Source organism: Hippopotamus amphibius, chromosome 7 (assembly GCF_030028045.1).
Source record: "Hippopotamus amphibius kiboko isolate mHipAmp2 chromosome 7, mHipAmp2.hap2, whole genome shotgun sequence".
Classification (NCBI taxonomy): Eukaryota; Metazoa; Chordata; class Mammalia; order Artiodactyla; family Hippopotamidae; genus Hippopotamus; species Hippopotamus amphibius.
In genome coordinates, this window is record NC_080192.1 from 118448594 (window position 1) to 118468945 (window position 20352).

At 44.0% G+C, this 20352-nt stretch overlaps 2 long non-coding RNA genes across 4 annotated transcripts in view; one reads left to right on the top strand and one right to left on the bottom strand.

The window, feature by feature from the left end:
- LOC130857305 (uncharacterized) overlaps positions 1-20352 on the bottom strand; it is a 24796-nt gene continuing 4444 nt past the window's right edge. For 2 of the 3 annotated variants that reach the window (XR_009054796.1, XR_009054797.1), the window contains exons 2-5: positions 14138-14242; positions 11458-11585; positions 3726-3845; positions 1-3580 (exon numbers count right to left, since the gene is read on the bottom strand). This is a non-coding gene — a long non-coding RNA (uncharacterized LOC130857305). Of the gene's footprint in view, positions 3581-3725; positions 3846-11457; positions 11586-14137; positions 14375-20352 lie in introns of those variants that run through there. The other variant, XR_009054795.1, reaches the window with a different exon arrangement.
- On the top strand, positions 14346-18426 carry LOC130857306 (uncharacterized). Its single transcript, XR_009054798.1, has 3 exons — positions 14346-14568; positions 15647-15772; positions 18316-18426. It is a non-coding gene; the product is annotated as an uncharacterized LOC130857306 (long non-coding RNA).

Below are 20352 nucleotides of genomic sequence, written 5' to 3' on the forward strand. Positions count from 1 at the left end.
TTTCGCTGAAGACAGGACTTTCTCTCTATTATGTATTTAATATACAGAAAGACATTTCTGGATCTTCATTTATGATAAGGAGGTCATCAAAAGGAGAAACTTGGAAGATGGTTGCAAAACTACTGTCGCACTGAGAACAATTAGAAGATGAAGAAGAGGTTCTTGAGAAGCATCCTGTCCATGAGCGAGGGAAGAGCCAGTTTGAGGGATGGAAGAAGGAGGTGTGGCCTGACTTGAGGAAGGTGTTATGTGAACATCGAAGCCAGGAGAGATTTCCCGTTGAACTGAACTCAAGAGTATGGTTTGGAGAAAGCAAGCAAAGGATCACTTTCTCTGGCCAAAGGAACTCAGAGCAAGAACTCCAGTCCCTACTGAGACAAGAGCTAGGAAAAAGAAAAAAAGAAGAGATATCTGTGCTGGGAAGGGATTCAATGGGGGAAGCATCAGCTCTGACAGTAGCTAAGTAAGGTCAAACATCTACTTGTAACATGTACAAGTCACTCAAAGCACCTTCACACAGGAGCAAAGCTTCACAAGGACAGAGAGTTTTCTTCTTCGTAACTCCAGTCTCTGGAAGGACTGAGCACTGAGAACGTTATTCAATACGGCTGAACAAATGTGGCCAGTGGGGAATGCTGCTGGATGCCTCACTACTGGGAAACACATTTCCCCCAACTTTTCCAGACCATTCTTCACTTCTCACTCATGGCCAAACAGAGAACACTGATTTTCAGTTCAGAAAAATGTGCTTGATCTCGCGATGGGGAGAGATGCAGTCCATGAGATGGACCTACAGGGTCTCGGGAGGTAACAACAGATGTGACATTGAAAAGAACAGGAACCCCTTGCCGTGTGTGTGCACGCGCGCATCCTCCAGGCTGCTCGCTCAGACCCTGGATACATTTTTTGTGGTTGTTTTTTTTTAAGCTTGGTGACATCTGGCAGCATTCAGTCTCTCCTCCAAACGAATGCTCAAAAACACTAAGGTGACCCTGTGTCACTAAATTGTCACCAGCTGTGTCTTGCTTGAAAAAATCTGTTATTAATATCAAAGCTGAATGTTACTTATTAGCCAAACTCTGCTTATTAATCATGTACAGGTATGTGGTGATGCTTGGAGTTAAGACCCCAAAGACAGCGCCCTGGTAGCTCCGAAGTTACGGGTGTTTACAAAGTGAATGACCATAGAATGGGAGCCGTGCCACCAGGACACAGAGCAAAAGGGTGCAGGCGAACAGCCCTGGCCTAGTGCATTGTTGCATTTAAGACTTTTAACATGCTTAGACGAAAGGGATGGCAGCAGCCTTTGAGGAAAGGAAGTAGTTCATGTCAGAAGAGATCCAGACCTCTGAAAGTGAGGATGAAACCTAAGTCTGCAGGATCAGGCTGTTAGTCCGTTTCCACCCTCAGCTGGATGCCAACAGCCCCAGGGAGCTTGGCTGGCAGAGTCTCTCCTCTCTCGTATCCTGGAGCTCATCAGTGTTGGCGGCAAGCTCCCTGGAGGTGTTCTCTCTAAATGCTACAGGATGCCACACCATCTGTGAACCCTTCTGTCAAACAGCATTTGAGCAAAGCTGCAGGTCAGCAAAGTATCCTGCTCCTCCCCTTCTCCCCTCTCTCCACCCGCAGAGAGTGACGGTGGAGAACAAAGGCGTGGTCCCTGGTGGCCTTATTCGAGGCGTGGAACTGGGAGTGGCCACCTGCCGGAAACCTTGGTGGAAGATACTGGCTACCTTGCTTGGCAGCAGTACTAGGAGACTGTCTCTCCAGAAATGTGATCTGAGGTCACACAGGACCTAAGAACTCACCAGAGACAGAAAGGATCCTGGTTGAAATAGAAGGAGGAGCCCGGAGCTTTGGAACACACGCACACGTGCACACACGTGTATTCCTACCATGTACATGTGTGAATGGACATTTGTGGACAAGTACTCACGTCCACGGAAACAGCTCATCTCACCACACTCTTCTTGTGTTTTATTTCTCAGATTTCAGTGGAAACATTTGATCAGGGTAGGGAAAAAAATCAGAAAACACAGATAAGTATAAAGAAAATAATCCCATCACTGAGAGAAAGACTGAATATTTGTACCTGGCACTCGGGTCTGGGCAGATGGAATTTCTTTACGTTGTTTCTCAAAATGTTGGGGTCCTGCCTAACATGCCATTTTCTTTCTGTTTGGGATCATACTCAATATACCGTTTTCTTTATGTTAGCAATGTACTGTGAACCTATTTTAAATTAAGAATGTATCGTGAACGGGCCCCCATGGCCTCCACGTTCTCATGATTTTCAGTGCTGGTCTAGTGCTCTACAGTCTGTGTGGACTCAGCCAGATGCTGTAGCTACGATCAGGATAAATGCATATACTCATAACCTTGGCTCAAGGAGTAAGAAAAACTGATTAGATCTTGACTTGGGCCCTGCAACCCCCAAAGTCCCAGGACACCCGTGTTTTACTGAGCGCTGGGGGTGCAGAGCAGGGCTGCCTATCTTTCTTTTTAAAAAAATTTTTTTATTGGAGTATAATTGCTTGACAATGTTATGTTCGTTTCCAACTGTACAGTGAAGTGAATTAGCTTCATGTATACAGGGCTGCCTATCTTTCTGGTGAGTGTTTCTGGGAGGAGAGACCATTTTCCTCTCTCCTGTGACTGGATTTGTTTTCTCTCTCTCTGCTCACTTGTAGTCTGTTGTTGGCCAGGAACCCGCATGTGTGTTGTTTTAGCATTTCTGAGTGGTTCAGAGCAGCAAGGGGGGACGATGGGGTCGCTTCGGCCTTTAGGGGAAACTACAAACCTCTCCTTCCTGAGGATCAGCATTCCTGGGTCAGTATCCCTGGGTCTGAAAAGCCACCCTCACTCTTCCAGAACTAGCAACAGAGGAAGTGCAGCTGTGGGGGGTGGGGTGGGGGGGAGGGAGGGGGGAGGAGGCTGCGGGGTGGGTGGTGAGTGGAGACGTGCCCCTCCTCCTATCTGCTGCCATTTAAAACCATCTGGGGGCAGGGAGGCAATCTGCTCAGCCCTTCAACGTTGTGACCACACACATTCTCTAAAGAGATGTTTACTAGCTGCATGGGGGGGAAATCTTCTTAGAAAAGTTTAAAAGATATTCTTAGTTTTATCTGCTTTCCCTTGTCTGATTCTCCATAAGAAGGTGTTTGTGGCCTCTTTAAATCATGTCTCAGATTTTCCCTTGGGCTTCAACTTTTTCCTCACAACCTCCTCTTGCTACTGTGAAAGGCAGTTGCCTAAGGTGGCTTTTCTTGTCTTCTCTGGTCTAATCCCCCAACTAAGCCACAGGCCCATGTCTTAGTGAGGGAAGAAGGGAGGAAGAGATGGCTCAAGTCCTTCACGGGGTCATTCTTCTGACCCACACAGTCCAGCCTACTCAGCTACTCAGCCCTGGCCCCGGGGGCAGTGAGCAGGGGAGTCCACCTCTGAGGGGGGGGAGGCCCAAGCTCTTGACAGGATCTGCTGAAGATTGCACATACACTGGACAGAAAAACTTGGGATGTTTTCTTTTTCAGAAATTTACCCCCTTTTCTTTCTTCTTATTTCTTTCTCTGGGTCAATAAACCTAAGGAGAAAGAGAAAATGTGATTGTTTAAGCCCAGGGAAGGTGAGGAAAAGCAGGATTGGGACCAAGAACAGATAATAACGACCAGTAGCACATCGGAGCTGATCGTGCTTTATAGTTTACAAAGCAGTTTCACATCCTTTACCTCAGTTCCTCACCACAGCCTGAAGAGGAAGAGTGAACAGGTATTCTGGTGATGTTGGTAGCTACAGACCAGGAACCACAGGCCTGTAGTGGATGCTGTGGTCTGCTACCCAGATGCACCCTGAGGAGAGAGGAACTCATTACCCTGGCTGTGGGGAGTGCTGGCTGCTGATGGCCACATCCGAATCCCTCACTGGGAATCGTCCTCTATGGAAGGGATCTGCCTCACCCAAGATTCTGTTCCCTTTCTGGGCCCTTGCTTTGATTCTGGACAATTTTAAAAGGCCATCCCAGCTCCAGAATACCCTGTAGGATCAGCTGCATCAGAGTTCAACACATGGGGTTTTACTTTTTGTACTGCTTTGAAAACTGCATTTTCTTCACTCAATAACTCATCATGGTCATCTGTCCATATCAGTGAATACAGACATATAGTCTTCAACAGTTGCAGAATATTCCATTGTACAGATATCTCATTATTTATTTATCCAACATCTTATTGTTGAACATTTAGATATTTTCCAATTATTTGCTATCAATTATAAATACTTTGTTGAACACCTCTGTATATACATCTTTTGAGAAGATGTCCAACTATCTTTAGGATGAATTCCTAGAATGGCTGGCTGAAAGGACACTGCCCTCCAGGAAAGTGGTAACAATTTACATCCCCACTCCAAGTGTTGGGAAAATCCCCAAATCTAGCTGTCTCAGTTCAAATTCATGATGATAAAACTCAAATGGACACGCAGGATTACAATCCTTCTACACATCCCTACAGAGTTTGCTTTCCTAGTTTTTAAGATAATTCTTTTAAATCTTTTCATTTCTTCTTAACCCTTCTACATCCCTTTCCTCTCTCACGTGCCCAGCTGTTGTCCTGGTTTCATACCTAAAAAAATAGAAGACATCTAGGGCAACACTCTTTTTTTGGGGGGGCGGGGGGGCGCCCCATGCAGCTTGCGGGACCTTAGTTCCACTACCAGGGATTAAACCGGGCCCACAGCAGTGAAAGCGCAGAGTCCTAACCACTGGACCACCAGGGAATTCTCGAGGGAAACACTCTTATCTGTCTACCTCAAATCAACACACACACACACACACACACACACACACACACACACACACGACTTCCTCCTTCACCATGGCAAAGAGTCTACATGACTAGCAATGGTCAGCACTTTCCTTGAACCACATTGGCCCAACTACTCAAAGCCTTCTCTCCTGCAATGTTCTCTTTCTCTCCTGCATCCTTATCATCCTCTCTTTCTTTCTCTCACCTGGATCATTCTCAAGTGCATAAAAAAAATCTGTCATCTCCCATTTGAAAATACAAACAAATCAAAAATCACAAAATGAAAGAAAATCCTCTCTTGAGCCCATGTTTCCTCCAGGCTTCACTCCATTCTCTTGGGTTTCCTTCCCAGCAAAACTTCTTGAACAAGGTGTCTACACTCCCTGCCTCCAGTTCCTCATTGCCATCCACTCTCTACCCACCCGCAGTGAGTCCCCACCACTCCACCCCACTGTTCTTGTCTAGATCACAGATTCCTCTCATGTTGCCAAATCTAATGGACACATGTTGGTTCTCATCTTAATTGATTCTCAGTGGTGGAGCATTGTCTACAACTGACCACTCTTTCCTGAAACACTCTTCCCTCTTTTCCTTCTAACTTACAGGCTTCTCCTTCCCAGAATTTTGCTGGCTTCTCCCACTCCATGTGAACTCTGAAAGTTGGAGTGCTCCAGGACTCAGTCCTTGGCCCTCTAAACCCATCTCCTCTTCTCCTTCTCAGTAATTGGCACGTAAAATCAATACTGAAGCTTGACAAAGACAACCCAGAAAGAAATGGTGTATCACTCATTTACTCATTCAATACATATTTACTGAACACCTACTATGTGCTGGGTGGTGGGAGAGGAGAATGGTGAATGAGATAGATAAGGTCTCTATTCTCAAGAGACAAAATCCAGTGGCAGAAATATTGAGTTGGCCAAAAACTTCGTTCGGGTTTTTCTGTAAGATGTTATGGAAAAAACCTGATCAAACTTCTTGGCCAACCAATAGATACAACCAAGAAACAAGATAAGCAGATTGCGATGGATGCGAGCTAGAAAAGAGAGAGGATGATCGGCTGGAGAGCAATGGGGTGGGGATGGGGCACTGCTCTAGAGAGGAGGGTCAAGGAATAATGCTCTGGGACAACATATTTGATGAAGCCAGTGTGCAAAGATCAAGGAAGAAATTTCCAGGCAGAAAAGAACAGCAAGCCCAGAAACTCTGAGGCAAGAAGGAACTCTGACATTTGAGGCATTGCAAGGGGACCACAGTGTGGTGGGAGAGCAGCGCATGAAAAAAGGTAGGAAGGGTCCAGGTGGGGTAGGCTACAGTTAGGGGGTAGAGTTGTATTGTAAATTCATTGGGAACACATTAAAGAGTTTCCAGCAGCACGCTTAGAACTTAATTTTTAAAAATTCCCTTGAGCTAACCTGTGGAAATTGAGTTTTATGGGAATTCAAACAACTAGTTGGAAAATTATCTCTCTTTTTTTTTGTCACATGAAACCCCAATAATACAATGATATTCATTTAAAAAAAAAAGATCCACCTCAAAGGTACATACCATAAAGTGTAAAAATCCCACACTCAAAGCAGAGGTGAGTTCAATGTCAAGGTCCACAGCATGGATTCTAAACAAACACACGAAAGATTCTCTAATCTTCTTAGATTCACAAATGAGCTATTTCCTTACTTAAGCACAATTAGGAATGGCTTATTTTCTCAATTTTAAGTGAGTTTCTGAAATATATCACGTGACACAGAGGATAAGTGGAAATTAGAAGCTGTTGCTGCTCTTTCTAGGTCATGAATTATGCCATACTGCTTTTCCTCTACAATTTGCTGCGACTAATGTCTGAAATCTAAGACCACCATCACGAATTAACTGACAACTCTTAGTGGAAAGGAGATTACTCAACTCAGCACTGTAGGTGATTGCTTATGTCATGCATGTGGTGGTCAGTTGGGAAATCCTTTGTGTACTTAAGATCCTCTTCTCAGAACTTTTGGATATCCATGTAACATTGCCTTCAGGATGAAAGTAAGATGGGAGCGAGGGTTGGTCTGGAGTTGTTTCCAGATATCTTGACCCACACATTTGTACTAAAGATGTAGCATAGCATGGATACACACGCATAAATTATTACACCCCCCAAACAACCACAGATGAGGAATGTTTTTTCGTGTACACACACTTATCCTGCTGGCTTTTTGGCTTCATGTTGCCTTCCCCTTCAGGTTTTGTAGGGCTGTTTTGACTCATGAATTTTCTAGGCTAATTTTGGCAGAGGATTTTCGCCTTTGGGCATTGAGGCTGTGGTTGGTGCTATTATGACTCTAAGAAAAATGGTTTGCTCGCACTTCACGGTGCTCAAGACCTTTAAGGAAAGGATTTAAATCCAAAGAAGGGTCTCCAGGACCCTGGGGACTCGGGGAAGGCCCTACTTCTCCCTGTGTCACAGACACCTTGCAAGTCATGGATTCTGCAACCGAAGCCAACTTTGCCTTGTGTTGACAAATAGACACTTATCTCACGGCATCTTTAGAGCAGAGGTGAAGCGACACCTATGCACCTGGTGTTACAGTCATTGCAGAAGTCACTGGGGCAGATTATAAAGTGAGGTATTACATAGTTCCCCCGCATTCCTGGCTCCTTCTTCTCCTTCCCCCACACCCCTCCTCGGCTCAAAATGTCCCTTCTCAGATTCAGAAAGGAAAACGACCAGCTGCCTTTTCTGTAAAGTTGTTCTTGTTGCACTTTTCCTCTCTCTGCTCTGGTGTATTGACCTAAACACTGGAGACACTTTCTTCCCCCACCTACTAGCTTCCAACCGCCACTACCTACCTCACTCCCCCGCTTATCTTTGAGAGTCAGATTTGCCAGGTTCGTGATCATTTCTGAGACTCTTATTAAAAAGTAAAAATTCCCCCCAACCCTTCCTTTTTCTCTAAGCCAGCATTCCAGCCAGGCTGGGAGGGGAAAGGTCAGCGTTTAGCTGCCTCTCCCCTCTGGGACCTGAGCCTTCCTTCATTTCCCCTCCGTTTCAGGAATGCTGCTCTCCCGTTGCACCGGTGGCAGCAAACAGGTTTTATCTGCTTCATTTCTCAAGCGTTTATTTAACTTGTCTCAGCCTTCTCCGTCTTCTCACTCTGTGAGAATGTTTTGTAAGTTTGCATTTGTCATGCTTATTCCAATCATTGAAGAAAAAGGACACTAACTGCCATCCAGTGAGTTCCCAACCTAGCGCCCTCCTGGTCACCGGAAATGACCTCTCCTCCTCCTTTGGCTCTTAGTGAGCCTGGGACTAATGACTACGTGCAACAACCACGCAGATTCTTCTTCAACTATCTTTGGCAAGATAAGTCACATATTTTAAGGCAAAGGCATCTCTGAGGACACAGTTATGTTAGCCCTTGGATCTTTGGATAGTTATAATATTTTTAGCAAGATGATCAGCTTTTCAAGGAAACTGATCCTTTTCTGAAGACATTGCTCAAAATGTTCAGCATCCTCAATGCCCTCTTCCACGGCGGGGGGGGGGGGGGGGGGCAACAATTAAAGGTGGACGTCACAACCTGTTTCTTTGTGTGTGGGTTTTTTGGGCCACTCTTCCTGACAACCTTTTTCTGTTTGTTTTTGTCGTAAAAGCTTTGCTGCATCTAAAATTAACTTTCCAATAACATAGCTCTTCCTTATCTCCTTACCAATGTGTTTAAAAACACTGCACCTAAACTTTCCTTAATCAGGTTAACTTTCCAAATCCTCGTTCATTTTAAAATGAGAATCAGGTTTTCTGCAAAATCTCTACCTAGTAAAAACCAAGGAATTTGCTTTACATTAGAATTTACAGTGGGAAGCTGCTACAGAGCACAGGGAGATCAGCTCGGTGCTTTGTGACGACCTAGGGGGGTGGGATAGGGAGGGTGGGAGGGAGGCTCAAGAGGGAGGGGATATGGGGTTATATGTATACAGATAGCTGATTCACTTTGTTGTACAGCAGAAGCTAACACAACGTAAAGCAATTATACTCCAATAAAGATGTATAAAAAAATAAATTAGAATTTACATTCAGTGAGAGAAGACAAACCCACGCAGAACTTGATGCCTTCAAACAAGACTTTACACCAAAGGCAACAAAGGCATAAGTGCATTCAAAGTTCCACCCTGGAGAAAGATTAAGGCAGATAGAGATGCTCAAAAGGAAGTTACCATATATTGGAGGAAGGAGGAGTCTGGGCAAGTATAACTGAGTAGCAATTTTTTTTTTTTAAGGTTTCAGAAAAGCTTCCAAGTAATCTGAGTTAGGTGCTATTTACAAAACACACTGTCAGGAGGGTCACCCGGCTGGTTCTAAGCCTGGCTAAAGAGAGGGAGTATGCGGCCCCTCTTATCAAGTGAGGTGAGACCAGCTTCGCCCAGGACCAAAAAGCCAGCTGTCTCCTGGGACCCCCAAGCATCACCCGAAGCCCTCAGCCTCCCTCTGATCACCAGCCCAACCGGGCTTCCTTGGGGGATGGGGATCTGTGCTGCTCAGCCCCAGCTGTGAACTTCTAACCCAAGGAGCATTCTTATCCCATTATGATGAAATCCACAGGGTTCAACAATTTAATTCCTCTATGAACACTGAATGTATACCAGGTGCTGGGCGAGGGGAGGAGGAGACTGGGTGAACACGTCCCCGCTTTCCAGGTCCTGAGGGTCAAGCTGAGCAGAGATATGTTGGATATGAAACCAAAAATAACACCAGATAGAATAAAATCAATGGAATAATAGTGCAAATTGCTCAAGGGATCCAGAGGGGAAAAGAATTCGTTCCATGATGGGGAAGGGAGGAAAAGGGAATGAGAATTTTCACAGCAGAGAAAGGGAGGGGGCATTTTTGGCTGAGACAACAGGCTTGAAATGGAGTTTGTATTTAGAGACCACTTTTTAATAGTCTGGCGTGGCTGTGAGGGAAATTCTATAACTTGATGGGGAGTGAGACAGATACAGAACCTCCACATCAAATCCTATGAGGGTGGGGTGGAAGGCAGTGAGTATCCTCCATGTGAGTCAGGCAAAGAAAAGTATTTAAAAAAATTTTTTAAAAGAAGATTTGACTGGCTAGAACTCTTTGGAATTATAGAAGGGAACCACAGAGGATGATATTAATAATAATAATAATAGTAATAGTTATAATAATAAGAATGTTGATTATTTTGTCAAATTGGAAGTGATTTAGGACATACATAGTATTTTAGAGCTGAAGGAACTTTAAAGACCATCTCTTCCAACTCACTTATTTTAAAAACAGGTGAGGAAATTGATGCCCAGAGAAAAGTCCCTTGTCTCAAATCCACAGCTAGTTAGGGGCAAAGTAGGGTTGGAGCACAGATCTCTTTCTTCCTAAACCAGATCACTTTCCACTAAAATGTGTCAATCTGCACCCTCCCGGCTATTTTACAGGAAAAACAGGGAAACAGTGGTTGGAGTTTTAAGAGGTTTGCCTGAAGTCCTACAGCCACTGACGGCTCAGAGGGAACTCAAACCGAGGACATTAGAGACATCAAGCCAACACTCTCCTGCAAACATTCTGACTAAAATTAAACCCATTCATGAGGGATGAAGCATGAGACAGAAAAGCGAGTGTGGTCATGAAAGCCCAAGAATGCGCGTTTCTCCAATCACCACCTGGGTAAGAAACACAGGGGCTGCAGGAGTCTGCTTTGCCTCAGCTGCCATCGGGCCTCACCACGCACAAGCCAAGCTGCAGGGAGCTCTCTTTCTCCACCAAAGGCTTAGCTGCAATATGGTTTAAATTAGACATTTCTTGCTTGAGTAGAACAAATCACTTAGGTTATATGCTGACAAAAAAGGAACAGTCTGCATGCTTGGAAAGCTTAGGGGGAATTAAATTATGTGCTGTCACTTCAGAGCTGTTCCTCTGCCCTCTCCACCACCACCTCTCAATTGCCTGCAGGAGTCCTGGAGCCTTGCGTGCAAGCTGAGCCATAACCCAGGGCTTAACATAAACTTCGGGCTCTCAGGTCATTGGGAAATAACAGGTATATCCGGTTGGGTCTTTTGTGCTTGTCTGCACGCAAATTAAAAGCTCGTGCAAAGCTGAACTTCTTGGAGCCTCTGGTTAGGGAGAAGGTATGATGCCTTGGAAAAGAATTCTCACACAATCTCCCTCTTTACTTTTTCAGGCATGGGGGTGGAGGGTTGAGCTTGCTTATGGGAAGTTCTCACCTCTGGGAAGCTGGGCTCAGAAGGGCGGGATGTGGAAGTGGCCTTGTGACAGATGGTCTGCTGTGAGCAGGGCTCTGAAGGACACCAAGTTGGAGCTTTGAAGGGGTGTAGTTCTTGCAGACAAGAAGGGAGGGGAGTAGAGGTGGGTGGGCCAATGCCTGCACTTCCTGGCTGGTGGCAACAATGGCAAGATGGCTTACAGGGGCAGAATTGGGTAGGGAGGGGCACTGGAGGGGGCCTGAAACTAAGGGGAGGGGCCGTGCACCAAGAGCCTTCACCTCGGCTCCCCACCTCCCTCACTCTTCTGAGGACCCCACTACAATTCAGCTTTGAAGCCTCTAGACGGCTGGTTGCAGTGGGAAAGGGTGTCCATTCTGTCCCCATGCTTCATCCAGCGAGAAGCAGTAATGTTCATGTCTCCTGTCCTTAGGATTTTGCTTACCTGGTCTAGCTGGGAGGTAGCAGAGTGTTTCTGGAATCTGGTAGACCTGAATTCAAATTTTAGCTCAGATACCACAGGAACTGTGTGACCTCGGTTGATAACGCCAACTCCTGTCTTGCTTTATTTGTCTGTAGAAAAGGGATTACAGTTAATCGTTACCTTAGAGGGTTGGTTGTGAATGATTAATGAAATGATTCATGTCAAGTGCTTGGCACACTGCCTGGCTCAAAGTGAGCAAGAAATGGTAGTTCTTCCATTATTAGTAGTATATTATTATTGTTACCATTGTTATTATTGGCAGAGCTGCTAACGCAAGAGCCACTGCAATTTCAGGATGTGGCTCAGGTGCCCTACTGGCCCCACACCCAAGCGGGATCTTCCCCACCTCTTCCCCTGAGCCACGCTCTCCCAGCCACTGACTCAGACATCACCTGGGCTCCAGGCAGCAGAGATGTGGGTACCATTCTGTTTGCCTCTTCTTCCTGGCCCTGCTTGGGGGTTAAGGTGCATCAGTCCTACCAGACTCACCATCTGGGGGTGGTACCTCTGTGATAGCCCAGCAGGGTTGCAGCGCTGTTCGGATGTGCCCACATGTGTCTCAGCGGCTTTCCTCCTAAAGTCAGTCACTGGGGCATGACTGCCTCTGAAATCCACCCTCACTCCCACCAGCTTCCTAGAGCAAGACCAAAGCTCTGTAGATACTTCTAGATGGATTTTTCTCACAAGAAAAATCACATGTTTTAGCTGAGACAGTGGTTCTCAAAGTGTGGTCCAGGGACTTCTTGGGAGGGTAGGTGGTTCCTGAGACGCTTTCAAGAAATCCACAAGGTTAAAACTATGGTCATAAGATATTCTTTGTCTTTCTCCCTGTTCTTCTCTCACAAGTTAACCAGGGGTCTTCCAGGGGCTACATGACATTTGATATCATGACAGACTGGATGTAGCATCAGATATGAGTATTCATCTGTCTTCTATTAAATCAGAAATTAAAGAGATTTGTAAAAATGTAAAACAATGCCACTCCTACTAAATATTTTTTGTTTTGGAAAATATAGATATTTTTCAATATGCTATTTCTGTTAACATGTATTAGGTTTATTATTTTTTAATGAATAAATATTTAAAACTTTGTTCCATTTTCATTTCTAAAATTGTAAATATTGATAGATATAGCTTGGATTAAGCAATAGCTCTTTGGGTTCTGTAATAATTTTTAAGAGTATAAAGAGGTCCTGAAAACAAAACATTTGAGAAGCATTGAGCTAAGATTTTGGCACTGAGGCCTATGAAGTCATCACTTTGCTCACTTACTTATAAATAAAACTATCGTTTCTGGGAGTTTGGAAAAGTGTGAATTTTATAGTAAGTTCAATATAATGCATTTGAATGTAGCAGATCTAGTCTAGAAACCCATGTGGAGGCTTCATTCCAGTTCTCTAGGTGTTCCAGCCACTGTTTTAAAGGAAATTTTTCTAAACTCTCCCAAGACTGGATTGTAAATTACAGAGATTGACCTGTGCAGGGCAGACAGCAGGGGTGCTCTCCACGGGGAGCAGAGAGGGAGGGTTTGGATCTCATCTCACACGGGAACCAAGATGGCTTTGTCTGCTGGAGTCCTGGCCCCCTGGAGGACATAGGCTCTCCTGGGGGGTGGGGGGGGGGGAGGCTTGGGAATCACCCAGGTCCTTAACAGGCATGCTAGTGCCTGAGAAGAGTTTACTTAGCGTAGAGTTAGAAGGGAGGGGCTTCTGCACAATTCACGGCAATGGGTTGAGTGTTTACCGCTGCGGTCTGGATGGGCTTTGGAGCCTGCAGACCCGAGTTCGCATCTTGACTTCTTCACCTGTAACCTGTGAGACTTTTGGCAAAGAGCTCATTGTCTCTGAACCTTAATCCTCTTAGACATAAAGTAGGCTAACGATAGCAAACCTTGTAGGATGAGCAGCAGAAGTAAATGAAGTAGTAGATGGAAAGCATAGAATACAGCGCCTGGCACTTGGAGGGAATACTAACTCCTTTCCTCTCTCTGTCCCAACTTGCTTTGTGGTGTTTGGCACTTGAAGAGGGTAGAGGAGCCTAAGCCATGGGCCCAGCCTTATGACTCTAACATGGGAGAGGAGGATTGTCCTCCCCTTTCGCGGGGCACAGTGCTTTGCAAGTGGCACTCAAAATTGTTGGAGTGGTTATTCCTTGTTAAATGAAATGATATGAGTGATCTGATTTTCAGCTCTTTGATCTGCCTCAGGGAGCCTCAGGTATCTCAGTGCCCAGCAGCAGAAGAGCACAGAAACAAGGATTCCCACCAGTCCAGAACCTCTCCTGTGTTCTTGCTGGGGAAGTAGGTTTCCATTTAACCTGGCAACCTGGGAGCTCAGGTAACTACATCGAATGCTCCCTGAAACAGTGGACAGAGAGCAAGCGGCCTGGTAAGAGGCCCCAGCTGTACCTGAAAAGGCCACGGTGCCTGCTTCCACTGCTCAGCACTTGAGAAGCCCTTCCTTCCTTCTGCAATCAAACCCTTAAAATAAATAAGCCACCAGAGACTGACAGCACAATGGGTAAAGGAAATATGAAGGTTAGTCACCTCCAAAGTACACATGATTGAATTTGACTTTCCACTGTGGATAGGGGAGCATTTCCTCCCTGGCAGTGAAGAAAGAAGAGCTGAGAGCCTCCTTACCCTGCCTACTGGTCCAGGCTCCCCAGATGGCCTGAGCTTCTTCAGTGCAGTTGTTAGATGTTCTGGATGCCCCAGGTCTGAGCCACAGTCCACTTTCACCCAGACCTGTATTGGGAGGAAAGAAGGCGGTATTTTCTGGGACGCCAGGGAGCATTGCTTCATTTGTACAAATCCCTGGGAGGTCCCACGACAGCACTCCCTTGGGTCCTCTCCCGTTTGCACTGTGCGGAGTGGTGTTTTCTTAACTCTCCTTGGCAGGGAATTGCATGAGTGCTGTCCCAGAGCCTCATTCCTGCAGGAGGGACTGGTCCAGAGCCAGGCTTGGAGGAAGGAACCCAGCCCAGCCTCACCCAGGATCTTCAGGGAACATGGCATCCTGCTGCCTAAAGAGCTGCCTCTGTATTGAGTGTCCTAAAGTGGAGCATGTCCAGGTGAGGTGAAATGAGGTGAGGAAGAAGCACTGTGTGCCTGCATCTGGGAGCTGAAGGAAAACACAAATTGGCTACTGGTGCTGAGCCCTTGTGCCAAGAGCAGATGGTCAACCTTTTAAAGGCAGCAGCAAATGGCCTCCCCCAGAATAACGACACCATCTGAGCCCTTTCCGGTGCCAGGCACTGTTCTAAAAGCTTTACGTGCATTAGCTTGTGCAGTCCTGCAGGAGGTACTGGTATGGTCTCCATTTTATCTAAGTGTAAACTGGAACCAGAGAAGTAATTTGCAGCAGCTGGAGACACTCAGTTATGGGTGGGAGAGGCAGACTCAGATCCCGGCTGGCTCTGGAGTGGTGCTACCAACCACTCAAGTGCTGCCTCAGAAAGACAAGGAAGAGGTGGCTGGTGTCACCTTAGGCTTCCAGGAGCTTGCAGGTGGGTGAGGGTGTGTCACCCCAGAAGCCTCACACTGAACTAAGCAAACTATGTTTATTCCTGTGAGGTCCAAGTCCTTGCGTGACTCTGATTTATTGCAGGGAATAAGGGTGTAACAGTAGTCCTAGCAGTACCAATAATAATAATGGCTAACTTTTTTTTTTTTAACTTTTTATTTTATATTGGAGGATAGCCGGTTAACAATGTTGTGCTAGTTTCAGGTGCACAGCAAAGGCTAACTTTTATTGACAGCTCACTCTTTGCCGTCAACTATGCTAATTGGTATCCTCACAATATCTCATTTAATCCTTACAACAACCCTCTGTGGTTAGGCTATTATTATCCCTCTTGCACAAATGAGGAAACTTGGGCTCAGAAGAGTTAACTAACATGACCAAGGTTACTGCTTACAAGTCAGAGGGCTGGGCCTCACACCCAAAAGTGCCTGGCTCCAAAAGCCAAACTCCTAATGATGTGTTATGCTGGCTTTACTGCTTTTAATCTCCGCTGGAGGATTAGACAAGCCCAGAAGGCATTTGGGCCTGTGCCCAGGGGCCTGTAAAGAACTGTCATCATCTCAGAGGGGATATCAAGGCATGCCGAGGTCACTCTCCCACCCTGGCTTCTGTGATGTCTTTCACAGGGATGTGGAAATCCGGAATGTTCCCCCTTAATGTCTTACTGGCTTTAATCTGGGGATTTCCCTCATCTGTCAAGAAGAGGAGATGATCTGAACACAAGCATACATATTCTTTAAAGTACAGAACAGGTATGAAAGACAAGTAATATTTTTGTTTTGTTTTCATCCTACATTGCAAAGCTAAATTACAGCAACAGTTCTTTGTGGGAGGAAAAGTATTTTGGCACATGTCCCTTGGTACAAAACCCTAGGTTCAAGATGCAAACTGGCCATCTTTTTGGAAGACAATGAGGTGGTAGCAAGACCCTTTAAAATGCATATCCCCTTGGTTCAAGCATCTCTACTGGAGAAACAATTGGAAATGTATAGAGAATTGCACAGAAAAGCAAAGTCACTGCAATGGAGTCTGTAATAAGTTGGAAACAACACAAACAGCCATCAAAGAGAAATGGTTAAATAAATTGTTACAGTCATATTACGCAGAAGTTTAAAAGCATGCGGTAGATATATACCTTCTGTTGAGGTCACCAAGACAATTGTTAAGTTGAAAAAAAAAAATCACTGAACAGTAATTTTAGTATGATCTCATTTGTATTAAAAATATATACATATGTACAAACATATGCCATAGATAAATGGAAGACACATGGTTCCTGTGGTTACATCTGAGAAAGGGCAAGAGTATAGGCTTTCCTATTTTGCTGCATATTCTTATATCCTGATTGAATTTTTTGCACAAGAGTCTGCTTATATACTATATGTGTGTGTTTCAAGAATTTATATCTGGTCAAAGCAGAAAAATAATGTATACAAATTGTATAATATTATAACATATATTAAATATTTAAATATATATAATATTGTGGATGTATAATAATGTGGATATATAATATAAACCACTGTCCAAAGATTTTTGGCCTAGAAGAAGTCCAGAGTGGGTCAGTGATCACCTGGCCAATAGACTTGCCTTACCCATATTGTTTTCCTGCTCCTGTTTCAGTCTCTGTCCCTCAGAGCCTATTAGAGTATCAGCATGGCCTCCATGGGCTGGAAGCTTCAAGATGTACTTAATTGGAATAAATGCAAAATCTCATATTTAGTTTTTTTTTAATCAATTGCACAAATGCAATTAAAGACTCAGAATGGTATTAAGTCTTAAAATAAAAGATAAAGATTTTAGTTCATCACAAGCTTGGTACAACAGTGGATGCAGATACTTTAAAACAGTCCCCAAACTTAGTTTGCATTACAAGAAACACTACATGGCTGATGGGAAGTAACCACGTCTCTCTGGGCTGGACAGGATAACACCTCTGGGGTATTGTGTTTAGTTTTAGGAACATACTTAGGCATATTGAAGAATTGCATTGTCTAGAAGGCACAGATAAGCTGAGTAAAGTACTAGAAATCAAGTTATTCAAAGAATGATTGAAAGAACTGGGACATTTCTTAGTTGATGGGAGGATGACTTGGAGGCAGCACAATAGCCATCTTCAAACACATGAAGGGCTGTTGCATGAAAGGGAAACTAGTCTTGGTTTATGTTACTTCAAACAGAAGCTTTAAGTTCAGTAGAAGACAAGAACATTCACTCCAGATTCTTTCTTAATGTTGGGAAGAACCTCCTAACAGCCAGAGCTTTCTAACCAGAGCAGTCCAAGAACAGGACAGGACAGTGTTGTGAAATCAACACTTCAATAGTAGGATGGAAAAATCCTGTTGGGGGTTGATGGTCAAAAAGCCAATGTGTAATTATGCAGCCCTCATGTTCTCTTTTGGGAATGTGTAGGGGAGGAATAACCACTTTCATTATTTAACTGCCAATTATTTTCTCAAGCCCTGGATGTGACTACACGTTTTGATCTGAATTTTTGTCCCTTTATGGAAAGAGAAGAAAACCTGTAAGGGAATACACATTTAACCCTAAAAAATAAGAGTTAATAGAGAAAAAGGAGACTGGAATCTGAATCCTCAACCAAGAATCCATCCCCAATCTGGAAGCTGTACCAGTCAACATGTCCTAGCTAGATACTGTGATTTAGCTGAACCCAGACGTACACTGTGTCTTTTTTATTCTGGTACTTATTTTTGCTTTATGCATTTTCTTGGTAACCTGGTAAATATTTATTTTTGTGAAATAAAATGAAAAACAACATCCTTTAGCTACATAAAGATTTTCTGTGCTTGATCAAAGAATTAGGAAAGTAAAGTTTTTTTCCATTGACCAAGTAGTGGACAGCAGCCCCTTAGTTCCAGTGTTACAAAGGTGAATTTCAGGAAGTGGATGGGGTGGTAGTTGGCGCCCATGGAACAGATTTGCAAACTCAACCACAGAACTTGTAGTTCCCTTCCTATGGAAACATTGCTGTTTTGTTTTGTTTTGTTTTTTTGTTTGGTTTTTTTTTTTTGAGCGTCACTGATGCTTTATTTACATATGTCACCATCTTTTCTACAAACTAGATTAGGGTTTTAAATGGAATACACAGGGCAATATCTACAAACACCAAGGAATGTTGAGTATTGCATCTCTATTTCATTGGGAAAGGAAAAAGTTCCCAAATCAAACTGGTTTTGATTCTTGAAAGGAAAGGAGTTTCCTAGATTAAATGATCACTGAGATAATTATCTTTCAGCCTCAGTGTTTGATATTTTGCGCCCTTTTCTTTCCTTAGTTGTTCCCGCTCCCTGACCCCTGTTCCTCCTTTCTTCACTCCCCCTCACTCCCACTTGTCTTCTCTGCCCCTGCTCTACACTTCTGTGAGAGAGAGAAGGTCAGCAAGTGGATGGAGAGAGAAAGGGAGACAGTGGAGAGCAAAGAATGGAGGTCTCCCAGCCACTGCAGGTAAGAAAGAGGTAGAAGTGTACTCAAGGAAAGGGAGAATGAGAGAGAATGGGAGACAAGAAAGAGGGAAGAAGGATGAGCCAGAGAAAGACAAAAGGCAGAGAAGGAAGGAAACTAAAGGAAGCAGGAAGAAGCCATTAGAAAATAGGACCATTTGCTACATTGATGAAGCACCTGAAACTGGAAGTGAATTATTTCCTTAAAACAAAGACACAATGAAGCTAAAGGGCAGGTACTGACTGCATCTTATATTCTTCCTCTTTTCAAAAGGCGTTGAAGAAAGCTTAAAATAAAAGACAGATATATTTGAATCATTCAAAGAGCAAAAAACAAAAAAGGTAAAGGTGCTATCAGGTAGTGCTGAAGAAAACTACTGTTAACTGAGCACAGACTTTCTTAGCCTTGAACTCTTTTTTTGTTTGTTTTTTTGTTTGCTTGTTTTTAGCCTTGAACTCTTAACGGCAATATATTGTGGCGACATTGAACCATCTATCAATCCCAGGTTCTTTTCATGGTCGTTTCTTCAAAGAGACTCAATAAAAGGACAATGAAAGATCATCATGTTATGAAGATATTTCTTTCTTATGCTCTTATTTCTTATTTTTAATAACTTCAAATTTGATATATTTTCAAACTTATGGACAAGTTGTAAGAACAGCACAAAGAACGTTCATTTACCCAAATTCTCCAATTATGGACATTTTACCACGTTTGCTTTATCATTTTCTTCTCTCTCTCTCCACCCGCCTCTTTGTTTTTTTTCCCTGAACCATCTGAAATTATGTTGCAGACAATGATGCCCCTTTACTTCTAATAATTACAAATGAAAGTATTTTGGTGGGAAACTAGAATAATATGGTGCAGCTTTGTGGCTTTCACTAATACCAGACTAGAGGGAAAGAGTTTCCTGGGGCAATCGGCTAAGAAGGGAAAGAGGGCTAAGAAACTTGTCTTAAGCTACACGGATTTAGCAAGTGACACTCTTTTTCTTAGATTTATCAATATTTAGATTGATAAAATTAGCAAAATCTTCCAAAGCAACTTCTACCCACACTTTATATAGGATAGAGAAAACATCGGTTATCCACATCAAATAATATAAAAGGCAGGGGAGAAGGCTTTGGATGGTCACCCTCCTGGGGACTATCCCATCCGAGAAACCTCAGTACCACCACTGCTTAACACGAGGCAGAGAATCCAGAGGGTCATTGCTTGCACACATAGTGACTCTGAAATACACTTTAGAAAAACCCATTTTAACGTCTGAAATCAGAATATGTCTTGCAGTCAGTGGTGTAATTGCAATTGGCAGTCCTCTAGCCTTTCTATTAGTACAAAAAATAATGGTGCATCCTATAAATGATGGCCTCTTAGATTAGATGACAGAAGATATATGTTTAGCTCTGTAGTTCTCAGCCTGCGTATCACCAGGAAGAAGGATGCAGAAGCAAGTCAGCTGGAGCACAGGGTGTGGGTAACAACGCCTCCCTTCTCTCAATTCCCCTTGGTAGGTTTAAGCTGTAGGATGCTGCAGCTGTATAGTGCCCTACAGCTCTGTCCTCTGCCCATATTCTTAGTCACCCCAGCCACCTGCGTGTCTCCTTATTTCTATTCCTCTGCTTACTAGCATGTGTCTGATTACTGATTCTTGCCCATCCCACATGTCAGACTTGACAGAGATTGCCGCTTCTACTCCACTGTAGAGCACATTGCTTAGCCATAACATCGACACAGGGATTATGCTAGAGAGAAATCCCATGAAGAAAACCAACCTCTACACTGATGACATAAGGCTGAGCTTTCTTGGCTACTGGTTCCAGGCATAAGGCATCCATCCCACTTGCTGATTTATTATTATTATTATTTT